This window comes from Schistosoma haematobium, chromosome 2 (genome assembly GCF_000699445.3).
Source record: "Schistosoma haematobium chromosome 2, whole genome shotgun sequence".
Lineage (NCBI taxonomy): Eukaryota > Metazoa > Platyhelminthes > Trematoda > Strigeidida > Schistosomatidae > Schistosoma > Schistosoma haematobium.
In genome coordinates, this window is record NC_067197.1 from 4,845,000 (window position 1) to 4,862,074 (window position 17,075).

A 17,075-nucleotide genomic window follows, 5' to 3' on the forward strand; every position below is an offset into this window, starting at 1 on the left:
TCAATTAATCCATTCTTCTTGAGTCACGTTTTGACCTTGTTGTTAATTGTTCACTTATCAACATTTACTGTTTTTATATGAACATATATGTGTGTACATTTCTTATCCAGTTCACCACATGTCTGTAGCTTATTTTTGTGTGACTATAAGTATCAATTCACGCTTGGTTAAATGGAGTTGGCTTACATACCTTCGCTTCACTCATTTCTTTTTGCTTCGTTCCTCTTATTGTTTGTCCGGATAGATGAGTGTGCACTGCTGAGGAGTCCCACAATAGGAGGAAACGGTCGTCCACTGCTTCCAGGTTTTTCATGATGGTTTGGCTTCAATTGATTCATGATCTCAACTATTAAAATTACTATAATATCCATAAAACTCCATCTGACTTAATTAATTCACACTATGAACGTGATTAATAACAGCCACTAGAATATCATTTACTCTTCTCTTCTAAAAATGGTACAATCACTGTCGTACCTTCATCTCTAAAATAATAATCATTTACTTTTATTGACTATCTTTTTTTTTAATTAATTTAGTTTTTTTCACAAGGGAATAATACTGGGAAACGTTTGTAGCATTCTGAATTTGAGTTATTGTTCTTATTTCTGCGTAATTAGAAATCTTCTTTATCTACTCTTCCAAATATTATAAAACATGTTTGCTTTTAAATTCACTTGGTGTTGTTTACCTGTATCTTCTCATTGCTGTTTAGGACTACAATTGATCAGTTTCTTATTGGCATATATGTATCCTGTACGGATTGCTTCGATAATGCCTTACTTGCTTACTTACTTATGCCTGTTATTCCTCGTGAATGAGCATAGGCCGCTCACCAGCATTCTCCATCCAACTCTGTCCTGAGCAATCCTTTCCGGCTCCTTCTAGTTGTTATTAGTCCTTTTCATATCTGCCTCTATTTTCCGACGTAATTTGTTCATTGGCCTTCCTGTTATCCGCTTCCCTTCAGAATTCCAAATTAGGGCTTGCCTCGTGATGTAGTTTGATGATTTGCGTATTGTACGTCCTATCCATTTTCATCGTCTTTTCATAATTTCCTTTTCAGATGGAAGTTGGTTTGTTCTCCCCCACAGAAGGCTGTTGCTGATGGTATCTGGCCAATCGATAATGCCTTAAGTCACAAGTCTTATAGGTAAAGATGTATGGTGGCTAGCACTGGAATCCGAGTGTGAACATCAATTCTAGTATGCAGATATATCCAACTGATGAGTCCTAAATAGAACGAAACACGAGTACTGGATTCCACTGCTAACCATCATCCATATTTGTATTTATTGTTAGTAGTATTTTGAAGTGACTTATTCTATTTAACTTTGAAATAAAGAATTAAATGTCAAATAAAATCTCCAATCTCAATGGAATAGAACCTTTAAACACTTTCTCATTGTACTCAGATACTAGAACTTTCACCTATGAGGGAAATGTTTGAAAATATTTCTTTCTAGCAGTATTTCAATCAGGTTATGGTATGTGCTACTGATGTCGACAGATATAAGTAGTATATATCATCAGCCAAAAGTGAAATGGTTGACTGTGAAAGGTTAAGATGATAGAAGAAAAGAGATCGAGAACAAAAAATGATTGGTGTAGGAACAAAAGAACAATGAAGTCTGAGATGATTGATTGACATTTTTCAAATGACGTACTTTTTACAATATGGTTATTAGATTTTACTTAGACGTTCTATAATTTTATGCTTCGGTACACTTGGTTGTCCTCACTTGTGTTCTCGTTCACTACAAGGGGAACACTACATACATCAAGATAACATAGTAATACAGGTTTGATACATTGACTTTTTGACATTATTTTTTTGTTTAAGCATTTCTATACTTCCGTAATATTCCCTACTTCAAGGAATATAAAGTGAAAGGATCTTTATTTTCAATCCTACAGAAAGCAAAGATAATAAATAAAACCATATCAGAAAACTTTTGTAAAACACTACATTATTACTGAAAATAAAGTATCTGGATTGAATGAAAAAAGGATGGATGCAAATTTTCTGACTAAAATACAGCCCTCAAATGCCCATGATAAGACCAAGAGTGGGGAGAGTCCGCTCTCTCTCTCTCGAAATGCCCTCACATGATCACGCGTATACAACCTTTGCAAAAGAAAACCTACTCACTGTCTTCTCATGGTGATGGTGTTATTTTCGAAATTGAGAAGAAAAAAAGCGAATGTCCGGAGCGTTAACCGGATTGGTGGACAAGGAGAGTTCACCTAGGGGAGTTGGAAAACTCTCATTCCAAACCAATCGTGTACATGGGCTCCAGTATCCTGAGGAAACAAATGGCGTATGAACCGATTGTTGGTCATCGGTTACCATAGGACTGCATCTTCTAACTTTGCCCCACTGCCTTTTGGATCAGACCTTTAGGTCAAAAGCTCCCGGTGTAGTCCTCTAAGAAAATCACCTGCTTCGGTTTGGGCACTCTATTTATCGGTCATTATTTTTACTTTTTAATATATCATTGAATTGAATAATTTACTTTAGTAACATTCATTATTTCTTTAGACTATTTCATTTGCTCTGTTTCTTTTAACATTATATTAGATAGTTTGTTACTAATTATATCACTATAGTTTAGTCAACTCCCTGTAAACTGAACAGATATAGATAGTAATTAAACATTACAGATAGTATCAGTTATAATGACTTTGATAAAATATGATTAGTATACTGAATATTAACCAGACATTTAATGCGGTGATTAATTCGACTAATTTATTACTGATATGCATGTTTCTCTATGTATAGGCCTACATATGTATATTTAAGTATATATATGTATGAAATGTTAGCCGCATGATTTTGTCAGGATTAACGAGCAGCGTAAAACCATAACAATAAAGAAATGATAATTATCATGACAAGTGACAATGAAATCACGAACTTATATAAGTTAGACAATTACTGATTACATGGAAGCATTTAACAGTCGTTTCGTTCAAGTATGGGACACTTCAGTAACAAGTATCCATGACTTCTTAACTGGGAGTTAAATTCAAGATATTTCATCTCACAAGTGAACGCCTAAACTTTTAAATAACTAACCCGATATTCATTGATGTACAAGTTGAACTTAAATGGAAGATGGTCACATAGTATCATTGAATGACTGAAACTAGACTCGAACACCACTGAATATTGGATCAGATGTTAGGTGTTCGTGCATGAGACCAAATTTTGGTTACAGAATTGTGAACGGGCACAGTATGATAATGAATTCTGTGATAAAGTAGTTCTTGTATACTACGGTCAATTAAACAGAACTGAAATGATAAGTGACTGATCAAAATCGTGACTTATTAATAATTAAGTTAAAAGTTCAAGTATTCTCTACTAAGTTTGATTTCAATAGTCAAGCAATAGTTATACTACCCATCCCTTTAAACACTATGGCTAACACATGGCTTGACAAACATGTTTCATCATGAAATCAACATGAGAAAATTTAGTGTAAAATTTTTACCTAATATACTGGTTTACTGGTTAATTTTGTTATAGTAATGTAAACGATTTATGATTAGGCATCATATCGTCATTGTTTCAATTGACCAACAGAATCTTACTTACTTTTATTTACATCTGTTAAACCTCGTCAAGGAGCAAAAGACTAATACCAGCATTCGCTTTCCAACTCTGATGATGTCGTTCAGAAGAACGATGAAAGCTCCACGACCAAACCATCCAGCTCAGAGAACGAAACTCCATCAACGCTACTTAGTACTCACTTAGTTCCGGACTGTTCATGATTCTGACCCTTTCCATTTAACTACAAATCATGAAATTGGACCAGTTATATCAATATGAAACGCACGTCCTATTATGGGACTCCTCGGCAGTGCGTATCCACGATCCCGCCTCGCGATCTAGCTTTATTTGATCCATGAATTCAACCATCAAATTACTAAAATCTTCACAAAACCCCTTTTTGATATAGAGATTACCTTAGGTGAATAAATTGATATACCCTTTGAAACATACACACTTATATGCAGGATTGATGTAATAAATCAACACCAACAACAAAATGCTCGAAGACGCTTAATACAGTGTGGGGTCGGCTATTATGTTAAGCCAATATACCATATTCTAGCTTTCAGACATGCCATTTCATTCATTCTACTTGAGTCATATTTTGACATTGTTAGTTATTCTTTTATCACTCATGACTGTTTTTATTTGAGCGTATGTATGTGTACATTTTATTCTACACATCACATATCTGTAACTTATTTTTGTGTGACTATAAATATTGATTAACGCTTGACTAAATGGAGTTGGCATACCGGCCATCTCTACTGCGTGTCATTCCGCTTCTCTCTTTTCTCTTCGCTTCTCCGATATTTTGCCTGGATCAAAGATTGCATGAAATATACTTATTCGAAATTCATTCTCGTATTTGACTCATTTAATTCCGTTATTGACTAATGCTATTTAAGTCAGTAATTATATACGAGGATAGGCAACATACATATTACAATAGCGATCAACATATTATCTAATTAGAGTCAGATTGCGGGCCACTAAAGTGGAGAGCCCGTCGATAACATTGTCCAATTTAAGTGATGACAAAATAAAGTTCCCCACGAAAAACAGCATTTTACTAAACATTGGAAAATGATGGTCATAAAGATTACATTTTAATTAACTATTTAAATAGGTAATTCAAACAATAGCTGGAGTCCCAGAGTGGACATCGACTCTGCGATGCAGGTACTTCGAGCTGACGAGTCCCAAATTAGATGAAACGCGCGTCCTGTATTCCACTGCCATCTACTATCCATATTTACTTAAAAAGCTTGTGACTTAAGGTTACATCGAGGCATCCGCACAGGATGCACATATACCAATAAGAGACTGATCCATTGCAGTCCTAAATAACAATGGGAAGATACAAGTAAAATAACACCAAGTGAATTTAAACTTCACCCCAATGCACAAGCAGGGTGGCTATCAGAACTCGGTAGCTAAGTGGATAACGCGATGGCGTTTGAAGCGAATGGTACTGGGTTCGAGTCGCAAAGTGATTATCAACTCTGGAATGTAGGTATATCCGACTGATGAGTCCCAAACTGGTTGTTTTACATCAACATAACATTTCATTTGGATCCAATGATAAAATCTCTGACATCTTATCACTTTATAATAATCAATGTTTTGTAGATAAAAGCAACAATATGGATACATTTCATTCATGTATTTTATTTAGTATCTATGCTTATATTTGTGGTTGACAATGATATTGATTTATATGAATATTATAAAAGTCGATAAACAAACCTTTTGATCCATTTAATAATTTGACAATGAACCCGAAATATTTCTGTTCCGTTTTTTATAATGAATCAAGTAATTGATTCAAAATAGAATTTGATCGATCTATTCAGTGTGTTTTTGTTTTTTCTATTATGATCACATTTACCTTACATAAATATAGTTTTTTTTATTATTTTTTTTCAATATACAGCTTTATAAGGACTGTCACGAAATGGTATATTTGGCATCCAGAAGAGATAGACTATCCGACTAATGTATACTATTCAATAATTCATGTATATATATATATATATATATTTAATTGTTTTACATGTCATAAAGCTTTAATAATTAACAAGAAGTAACCAAGTAGTGATTAAAAGCATGAGATAATAAGATCTGGATACTTGGATACAAACATTATGTGAAATTAAAGGGAAACTGTGATTTCATTTTTCATGTGGATATGTTTGTGATGCATGGGAAAATGTATACAAATCAGAGAGAGAGAGAGGGAGGGAGGGAGGAGGGAGAGGATGTGGGAGGGAGAGGGGTAGAGATGGATCAATAAAAGTGGAACAAGTAAATTCAATTTGATATGTATAATGATAATATTCAGGGGGTTTTTTTCATAAAATTTGAATGCACACATAATCATTCATTCATCTAATAATTTTTACAAGAAATCGAATTTCATTTTGATTCATTATTACTGTAATTCAATAAAATAATTTATCCATCACAGCATTTTAACGTTTCGAGATGGTGGAGAAGATTTGTAGTTCAGATGGATGATTTCGATAGAGTTTTGTCCTCTGAGCTGGATGGTTTGGAACATATAATTTGTCAAAAGAAATTTCACGAGTATTAAAAAAAATAGCGGATCCAATCAACCAATTCATCAAGTCTCCTACACAATTCCTGGATCAAATTAAGAACATTCAAATCAACAACGACTAGCTGATGATAACCTTTGATGTAACAGCTCTATTCACCTCAATTGAACCAAGTTTAGCAAAGGAAACTATATCTCTGCTTCTTATTAACGACACATATCTCACAAAGTACACGAAGCTTCAAATTAAAAGTCTACTAGAACTCATCGATTTATGCCTAACAACATATTTTCAATTCAACAACAAAATCTACGAACAAACAAAAGGGACACCAATGGGATCATGAATATCAGGACTTATCGCAGAAGCAGTGATGCAGAGACTAGAAAACTCGATCTTACCAGTGACCAAGCCGACGACACATTCGTCATCTTGAAAAAGCATGAGTTAGAAAATACTTACAAGCTGATCAATAACGCCTTCGATGACATCAAAATCACAATGGAACAGGAGGCAAACAACAAACAACCATTCTTGGATACATTATTCACCAGAACCGACACAGGAAAACAGGAAACTCAAGTGTATAAGGAGCCGACCCACACAGGTCAAATTCTCAACTACAATAGCAACAACCCAAGAGCTCACAAAGTCAACTGCGTACACACTTTGTTCAAGAGGACAAGGACACACTGTGACACACTGGCAACCCGAAAAAAATGAAGAGAAATACTTGAAGGACGTATTTCAAAAGTACGGCTACCCAATCAACGTCAAAAAATACCAGCTCGCATAATCACACGACCAAACCACCCATTCATTTCTATCTAAATGTTAGTTATAAAATACAACTTTAACAGTATACTAAAGTGTATAGCTTTAGTGCTACTTAGCTACATTTTAATTAGTGTAGAATAAACTGAATTACGTAATTTGATATGTTAATTAACGAAACCAACTTCTATAAAGTCATCAGTATCATGTTTTATCTACATTCATATGATTTACGTCAATCACTAGGTGGTGATCAATGTCATGAGTGTCAGGTCAGTGATCAATCAATCCTAAACACATCACAGTCCTACAGGAGATCAGTCGCAGCCTGGATAGCCCAATATTAACGTATGTGACTGTGAAGCTCGGAGATACGGAATTGAATCCGTCGAGAATAATCAGTTCCCTCAAGATTACAGGTTTATCTTGCTGACGAGTGTCAAGTAGCACAAAATCTAGGTCCAGTTTTTCTTGTTCACTACCTCCAACCACCATCTTAAGAATTAAGTCTAAAAGACAGGGCTTAATTTATTTGAGGGTAATTGGGATTTTCTTCAATCATATTTGACATATCGTCATACTTATTCTTCTGTTAGTAATTTGTATATAAGTATGTTACTTTACTAGAATACAAATTTTACTACTTTTTTTATGGACAATGGTCTAGTCTTTGATTTCAGCTCAACCGAGAGTTTTGAGTCAATAATTTGATCCAGTAAGCAGCGATCACTTGAGTCTGTCTGTCTTGAGTCTGGAGCCTTAGACCGCTCGGCCACTCCAGGGCTTGGTTATGAAAAAATCATATGGAATAATTTCATTGACTGAACCATACAAGAAAATATTTAACAGCAATCATAATTTTTGTATGTGTAAACAGTGAGCATACTGTTAGTATGATAATTGAACCATAGAAAATTATCAGGATGAAGGGTTATGGAGATTGTATTAATTTTAATAGTTGAATTCATGAGTCGAAATAAGCTAGACCTGGAAGTACTGGACAACCATTTCGTCCTAGTATGAGACTCCTCAAAATTGTGCACTAAAGACACTCTAACCCAGGATCTTCGATCTCGTGTGCAAACGCTTAACCTCTAGACCACTCATCCGGTATCCAGCGGTGTTAATGTCTACACTCAATCAACCCATGATAACCAATATTAAAAGTTTTTAAATACTGGTAAAGATATGACTTCACCCGACAACATATAGTATAATATATAATCTCCATCGGATTATTTTAAATATAGTTCTTAGTAAACATTTTATTCTTCTTACGGTGGACTCAGTTCATACATATAAACAAAATATACCATATGTATTATTCATAGCTTAGTATATTTGTGTCAATTATGAATAGCAACTGGAAACAACTGGAAAGTATTGGAGAGAACAGACTTGGATGGAGAATCCTAGTGGTTGGCTTATTCTCCTCCACATGATGTAACAAGTATAAGTAAGACAAAACTTATTATAATCAAAATCGTCATTTTATACATCGAAAGTCAATATGAGAGTACATTTCAATCTGTAATAAAAGAAAACCGTTTTGTTTTTTTCTCATAAAGCTTTATAATCATTATGATTCCAACCAACTGTATGGTTAAATACATACTTAATTCATGTTTCATTACTGTATTCCAATTGGAGTCTTATGTATTTACAGTTAACTATTTTACTTATAACATCATACAATCCTTTGTCACTGACTTACAAGAACTGAAAGTCTTTAGTAACTATAAAATTTACAATTATTTGTGAAACTAACATGATATCTTTAACCACTAAAGAAATCCCACTATCTTTCCATTGTATTCCATAAATTTCATATGTATTATGTAGTTCTCTAAGCGTAGTGTCATATTTATTACTATTTAGTAGTATATCTATCAACTTGTTTTTTCAAACCATATCAAGATAGAAACATCTAAGAAACAAGTTATATCAATATTTTATCATTTTTACTATTCATATTCAAGTACACAACATGAACAAAATGTCATTACCAATAATATTCAATATATACATTATGCTAATTGATTGAGAACATGGTAACTGAAGGACAAGAACTCTTATGTCTATATAAGGTTACAATTAATAAAATAAGACAAAATGATAATCTATTTATCGTTATCTAATTGTAAAAGCAATATATATATATATATATATATATATATATATATATATATGTACAGAGAGAGAGAAGTAGATAGATAGATAGATAGATAGATAGATAGATAGATAGATAGATAGATAGATAGATAGATAGATAGATAGATAGAAATACCTGAGTCGTCTGTTAATTATTTAATATTGCCTTCCAGAATTAATCCCATAGAGATTGTTTCTATTTCCTCCCTGCCACCTCTCTCTCCCCACCGATTTTTTTCCTCTACAACATTCTATATAGAATTATTGCGTTAATTAAATTTTGTAAATTTCTTCCTTTTTACTGTTTTTTTTTTGTCAATGATCAATCTTTTATACAAAAGAAGTATTTAAATATTTAATGACGGCTACAGATTTGTTTCAATCAGTGTTTTTTTACCCTTTTTCAGCTTACAAAATCAATATCATATTTAATGGTTCATTTCAACTGTTTGTTAATTTATTCATTTACTTTTTGAATTATTAAATAATTATGATTACTTAATAGTCTATGATGTTAATATTTATTAGGGTTTCGTGGATGTTATAGTAATTTCAAAGGTTGAGATCATGAGTTAATTGAAGCTAGATCACCATGAAAAACCTGGAAGCACTGAACTTCCGTTTCGTCCGACTAAGAGGCTCCTCAGCAGTGCGCACCCACCGTTCAGGATAGATTGGTCTCGCGCGTGAGCGTTTAGATCCATAAAATCCCTCTGATAATAAAAAAATGACAATGAAATATTCAAGTTGATTTTTTTACGTTTCAAATATTTCTTTAATTATGATACTATGGATTATTATAATAATATTAGCTGTGTTCATTATTTTCTATTTTTGATATAATATAGAATTCTCAGAGCAAAGTATTTCACTAAGTTACCCTTTTCGACTTTTCGATCAATCCTGACGATAAATCTTGAATGATCACCAATTAGATATTAGTAGTTCAGGTATCGACATCTGAATAATGTCAAAGGCAACCTATTTAATAATACTACTTGTAGTTTAATAGGATATATTTCTGTAATAATTCTATTAAATGCTGTTTGACTAAATTAAGTTGCTTAAGCACATTAGTTGATGGTTTGAATTATTTTTTCCAGCCAGAGTCTTTTAGCGAGTTAGCTTTCTACGGGATGGGGTCTCTAAACCGATACCCAACCCTCATATTTTACCAAGGATTGGGACCGGCAGTAACTCTGGAAGTGCTACAGGCGGAGTTACATTAGCTGATACAAATTTAGAAATAATTTTTCTCTTATATTCATCATACTCAACTGGAATACTGTTTCAGATAAAGAAGAATATTACTTACCCAATATCCATAAGAATAAAATCAATAAATCATATACTTTAATTGAATAATAATAACATGAATACGGAAAGATTACAATTTATGGATGAATTAATTAGGTATAAGATAACAGGTCTTGGATTTATTCTAAATGTTGTCTTTGTAGAAAACTGTTACAATTTCACTAATCTGAAGAGAAGCAAACTATATATTTATGTCACATATCACTCATAATGTAAACTTCCAATTGTGGTATGTGCTACTGATCTAGAAAGATATAAGTAGTATGTATGACCAATCGAAAGTGAAATATCTGGAGGCGGAAGGTTAAGAAGATTGGAGGAAAGAGAATGAGAACAGAGATTGATTGGTGTGGAAACGAAAGAACAATGAAGTCTGAGACGATTTATTGCCATTTAACAAATGAATTAATTACTGTATGTGCTATGATGGATAGTGACTAGTAGTGGAATCCATGATGCGCGTTTTTCCCTATTTAGGACTCGTCACCTCGATGGACCTGCATCTCAGTAGCTAAGTAAATAACGCGATGGCGTCTGAATGAATGGTGAATGGTGCTCGTTTCGAGTCTCAAAGTGAATATCAACTCTGAAATGCAAGTACATCCGGCTGACGAATCCCGAATAGTACGAAGTGGCGCGCGTCGTGGATTCCACTATTAGCCACTATCCATTTTGGCATATAATGCTTGTGAACTAAGGCTAATCGAGGCAACAAGCACAATATGCACATATGCCAATAAAAGACTGATCAATTGCAGTCCCAAACGTCAATGGGAACATTCAAACAAACAATATCTAGTGTATTTACTGTATGATTCTCAGATTTTACTAAGATGCTCTGTAATTTCATATTCGAATACATTCGACTGTATTCATTTGTATTCTCGTCCACCACATAACAACCTGTTCATTTGTAAAATCTACAAGTTGAAATATCTAAAGGAAAAATACTGTGAACGAAAAATTCGGTCACAACTATATGGAAATTAAGTTAGATGATATTGTAGGATAAATTTGTGGCGAGAAGACAATAACAAACAGATGTTTATATAATCAGAGAGGGATTTTGTGAATATTATAGTAATTCAATGGTTAGATTCATAAGCCATCTGAAGCTAGGCCATTATGGAAACTTGGATGAACTGGACGGCCGTTTCGTCCAAGTATGGAGCTCCTCAGCATGCGCGTGCACGATCCAGTGCTCCCAAGATTTTCCATGATGGTCTAACATCAATCGACTCATGAATTCAACCATTGAATTAAGATATTTATATAATGGTAAAATATAATGTGGTGAGACTATAATTTATGGATGAACCAATCAGGTATAAGATAGCAGATCTCGGATTTCGGTGAGAAATTCACTCATCCATTTGACTAAATAGAGTTTCGGCATTATAGATGATGTCAATTCGTGTTTAAAAACCTAAATCTAATTTTTAACCATAACCATCAATTGTAAAAGAAAATTCTGACTGGTTTATAACCCTCATTTAGTCTTAGTTACTAGGTTGACGCTATCAAGGTCACTTTAACGTCGCTCAGATGTTATCCATAAATTGTGCATACTTACTCCTTTTACTCACAATGGAAAATAGGCCGTCGATCATCATTCTCCAACCCACTACGTCCTAGACCTTCCCTTTTAGTTCGATCCAATTGTTGCTCATTCTTCTCATGTCTGTCTGTATTTCTCGATATAATGTGTTCTTTGGTCTTTCTATCCTCCTTTGGCATTGAGGATTCCAAATGAAGGCTTGCCTTGTGATGCGCTTCAATTCTTTCCCCAATGTGTGTCCTATCCACATCCAGCAATTCTTCCTCATTTCTTCCTCCACTCGAATCTCGTTTGTTCTCTTCCACTGTAGTGGTCGTTGCTGATAGTGTCTGGTCAACAGATCGCAAGTATTTTGTGTAGACAACTGTTAATAAACACTTGTGTCTTCTGGATGACGGCTTTCGTAGTTCTCCATGTTTCCGCCTCAAACAGTAGAAATGTCTTGACATTCGTATTGAAAATTCTGACTTTGATGTTGGCAGTTGATAGACAGTTGTTTTGAATTCCAGATATTCTTCAATTGTAGACATGCTGCTCTTGATTTGCCGATCTGCACATTCACATCTGTATCAGATCCATCGTGTTCATCAATAATACTGCTCAGTTACGTAAAGGTTTTTACATTCTCCGTAGCCTCTTCGTCAAATATGATTTCATTGGTTCGTGTTGTGTTGTATCGAAGAATCTCACTCTTCTCTTTGTGTATGTTGAGATCTACTACTGCAAAGGCTGCTAATACACTGGTCTTCTTCTCCTGCATTTGTTGTTGAGTGCGTGATAGAAGAGCCCGATCATCTGCGAAGTTTAGATCGTCCAGTTGCATACTATCTGTCCACTGTATCCCATCCTTCCCCCCCATATATTGAAATCTTTATGATTCATAAATTATAATCTCCCCATAAATATTAATTAGATTATTTATCGATTGATGTATCTATGTTATGTATGTTATCATAATAAAAGCATTACATTTGTTTATTTATTTATTAAAAGTAAACTAAAAACATTCTTAATGATGAATTGTAACTGACTAAGAGAATAATTGTTAACTTCCGGTGTTTGTCTCATCTATTCTAATGACTTAAATACTATTTTTTTAAAACCTTCGTTACAAATGTTCCATTAGGTGAAATACTTATGTAATTCAATGGAAATGAGTCTATTTCAATGTAAAGAATTCTCGAAAAGAAAAAACAAATATATATTTTATTCATATCAGAAGGAGTTTTGTGTAGATTGTAGTCAATTCAACAGTTGAAATCATGAGTCAATTGAAGCTAGACCGCCATAGAAAACCTGAAAGTACTGGACAGTCGTTTCGTCCTGTTACGGGGCTCTTCAGTAGTGCGCATCCACGATCCCGCCCCCCCCCACGAGATTCGAACACAAGACCTATCAGTTTCTTGAATATGATATTAGTATTTTTATCTATTAAACAAATTTGAGAATGTATATCTTTGTGTAGGAATTCGTTTTATTTTATCTTTTTTTGGTTTACAAAGCATTTCCCATATGATCCGAACATTCCGAGTTCGAGTCCTGGAGACGTTATGGTATGACATGGCTGAGGAGTCCTATAGCACAAAAAACAATTTCTTTAAATTTCCATGTTTCCAATAATTGTTGTTGTGACTTTAAACGCGATTAATTATTACATGGTTGATTCGTCAATTTAAATGTAACTTATACAATCTTAGTATTGTACTAAACCAATGACATTCAACCATTATGAGTAGCCTAGTATCTTTAGTCCACTAATAGATCATAGAAGTTACCTGTAGTTTATTCTTTACTAGAATATAACAGTTCACTGAATAAAATCAATCCATCATTTGAACAATATATTACGTATTGATAAAGCATTGTTATTATCTCTATATAGAGAAAAAATGATAATCATTCAAACTGTTAATTACATTGGAAGCAGTACCTGAAATGATACCTATTTTAAAGACAAAATAACAGCTATGATATTATTTTCAAAGTTATAAAAAACGCCATTAGATGTTAGTAAAGGTTCAATCAAAAAGAATATACAAAGGAAAAGCGGCAAGACTATAATCTGTGAACGAACCAATCAGATAAAAGATAACAGATCTTGGACTTCGGCGTGAAATTCTTCATCCATTTGTTTAAATAGCGTCTTGACATTTTAGCTGAGGTCAGTTCGTGATGAAAACCTTAAATCTAATCTGTATCGTTAACCATCAAATGAAAATCACAATACTTATACTTCACACGGGTTTAAAATCCTTATTTAGCCATAGTCAGTAGATGAACATTCTCAAAGTCACTTTAGCGTCGCTCAAAAGTCGTCCGTAAATTATAGTTTCAACTTTTCATCATAAGAATCAAGACAATCAGTGGGTATATTCTGTTTAGATGTTATGACATTTTCTAAATAAACCTAATATAAAATTTAAAGAGGATATATTTTGAAGTTAGGTAATTTTACTTCATGGACAACGCAAAAGTTGGCAGTTTAATGTATTCTAACAATTGCTCATTTCGCTTCTCTATTTGCTTTAAATGGGGAATACCTAGGGATAACATGTTATATGTATATCAAGGTAACTGGAATATCATCCATTTGCATTTAATGTAGTAATACCGTTCCATTCAATGTCTAATTGTTATCTTTTGATTTATAGTTTATGTAAATTATCATTTGTCTATATGTCTCTTATGTAAAGCTCTGGTTAGCAGTACATAATGTATTATCCATTGGTTAGGATCATGTTTATGTAACATTTAAGCACCTTATTAATACGTATTTATTGTTATGATCAATGATCATTTATTAATGTTTCAATTATTTATGAAACCCTGTGTACTTATGAATTACTATAGGCAGCCAGTTATCACACTAGTTTATAACTCCTCAATAATGTTTATTCATGATCATATTAAAAATTGAGCCTAGAACTTTCAGAGTCAGCTAATTTCATTTTGTGAGAAATTTAACTGTCAATTAAACAATCTGCTTGACAGTGCTCATTCACCATTCCACTCGCGGGATTCGAACCCAGGACCTATCAGTCTCGCACGCGAATGCTTAACCTCTAAACCACTGAGTTGGCATCCAACAATGTTACTGTCTAACCTCAATCAATCCACGTAATTACGCAACCATCTTCTATTGTACTGAGATAGATACCTGTCTCAAATTGACACGGATTATCTCCACTAGTCATGGCTTCAATTGTGGCCTAACACCAATCAATTCATGATCTCAATCAAAATCTTTATAATTTCCAAAACCCTATACTGATAAACAATCTCTGTAAATCCCTTGGTTCTTAAATGAATAGATTATATATTTTTTCCACTAACAAAATTATGTTACTGGTCGAAATCATGAGTCAACACTGTTGGATGCCGGCTCAGTGGTCTAGATGTTTAAGCACATGGCGCGAGACTGATAGGTCCTGGGTTCGAATCTCGCGGGGGGGTTCGTGGATGCTTACTGCTAAGGAATCCCATACTAGGACGAGGCGGCCGTCCAGTGCTTCCAGGTTTTCCATGGTTGTCTAACTTCAATTGACTCATAATTTCAACAAGTGAAATTTCTAAAATCTTCACAAAACCCATTCTGATAACAAAATTATTGGCTTTATAGCTTTTAACCAATCGAAAAATATTTCCTAAGATAACGAAATTTCATCCAATCAATTTGAAGTATAGTTTTTGTTGTTGTTGTTGTATATAATTGCCCAACATACAAGACAATAATATAATAAGTACTCTAATGTTATGTAATCATCATTTAAACATTCCTTATCCAATTATCAATATTGAATTCTTTTATAGAATTAGTCAAAGGGGTTTTAATCATACAAACGATTGGAATCATTAGTTGATTACATAATATTCAAACATTTAAATCAATTATTATTATTATACAACATTTAATCGATACATATGATCATTTAGCAACAACAACAACAACAAAAGAAGAGAATACAATGGTACAATATTGTGCATAGCAACAGTTATGTAATATTTAACTAACTATAACAATGTTACCATGTATATTCCATATTGTCAATAGTCAAATAATAAATTAATACCAGGAAAACCTATTTCCTAAAACATAGTAAGTTGATTTTTTCTCCCTTTCTTTTTTCTTCTCTTTCTTTCGGTTCTTCTTTTTTCTGTTTTTGAAATTCGCCTTCTTATTCTCTTTTTATATTCCTTCTTTCTTTTTTTTATTTTGATTTACAATATTATTTCATATAAATGGATCAATAGGAATGAAGCTTTATTTTGGTTGAAATCATTATTTCTTGTTGGAAATTATTGAATTCATTGCGTTTGTTTTAATTCACATTAGTTACTTAGTTACGTCTGTTAACTCCTGTAGAGGAGCATAGGTCAACCATCAACATTCTTCATTCAACTCTAGAAGAGTTATAGATGGGATAATTAAAGCTAGAACCTATTGGATAATAATTGAGATATACTTTTATTAGATGATTGTCAATTTTACCCCCCCCCAAAAAAAAACAAGTGATAATTTGTTTGCAATTTCTTACTGTTTGTAGTTGACTTCATGAGTGACTAAATGATAATGATGCTGATGGAAGGTATATTCTGTTTAGTTTGTATATATTTGGGTAATGAATGAAATTGATAAAATGTAGATAATGGAAATCAAATCAGAATTTTACATAGTATACTTGTGGTGTATGCTACATATGTTGACAGAAATAAGTAGTATGTAACACTAAGACATGATTGAATAAATTTAATTAAAGGCAATATGAATGTAAACAGAGATTAAGTGTAATAACAATAGGAATGAAGAAACGATGGAATTTGTAAGAGACAAATGATGTATTCACTTCATGGTTTTCATATTTAACGAAGACACTATATATTTTTTATTAAAGATAATTTGGTTTACCCCACCTGAGTGTTTATTCACTAGATACGTATATTTCAGACATGCTAATATTGAACAGTAAGCACAGTAACTTTGTTAAGCATTATAGTTTGGTAATAACGTCTTTTCATGTACCTATAAAAATTATTGCTCTGGTTGTTAGATGGGGCATCGGCCTTGTGACTTCCGAAGGAACTCGGCTTTTACCATGAGGAGTCATGACTCTTCTAAATGAAGACCTAACTTTCAGGGCAGAGTTTAAAT

The 17,075-nt window shown here is 33.3% G+C and overlaps 1 protein-coding gene across 1 annotated transcript in view; it reads left to right on the forward strand.

Annotated features, from left to right (window-relative positions):
* Nucleotides 1-15,719: 15,719 nt before the first annotated feature.
* The window catches only part of MS3_00006065 (uncharacterized protein), a 55,897-nt gene continuing 54,541 nt past the window's right edge, over nt 15,720-17,075 (forward strand). The window contains exon 1 of the mRNA XM_051214166.1: nt 15,720-16,022. The gene's annotated coding sequence lies outside the window, so the exon portion shown is untranslated. The remainder of the gene's footprint in view (nt 16,023-17,075) is intronic.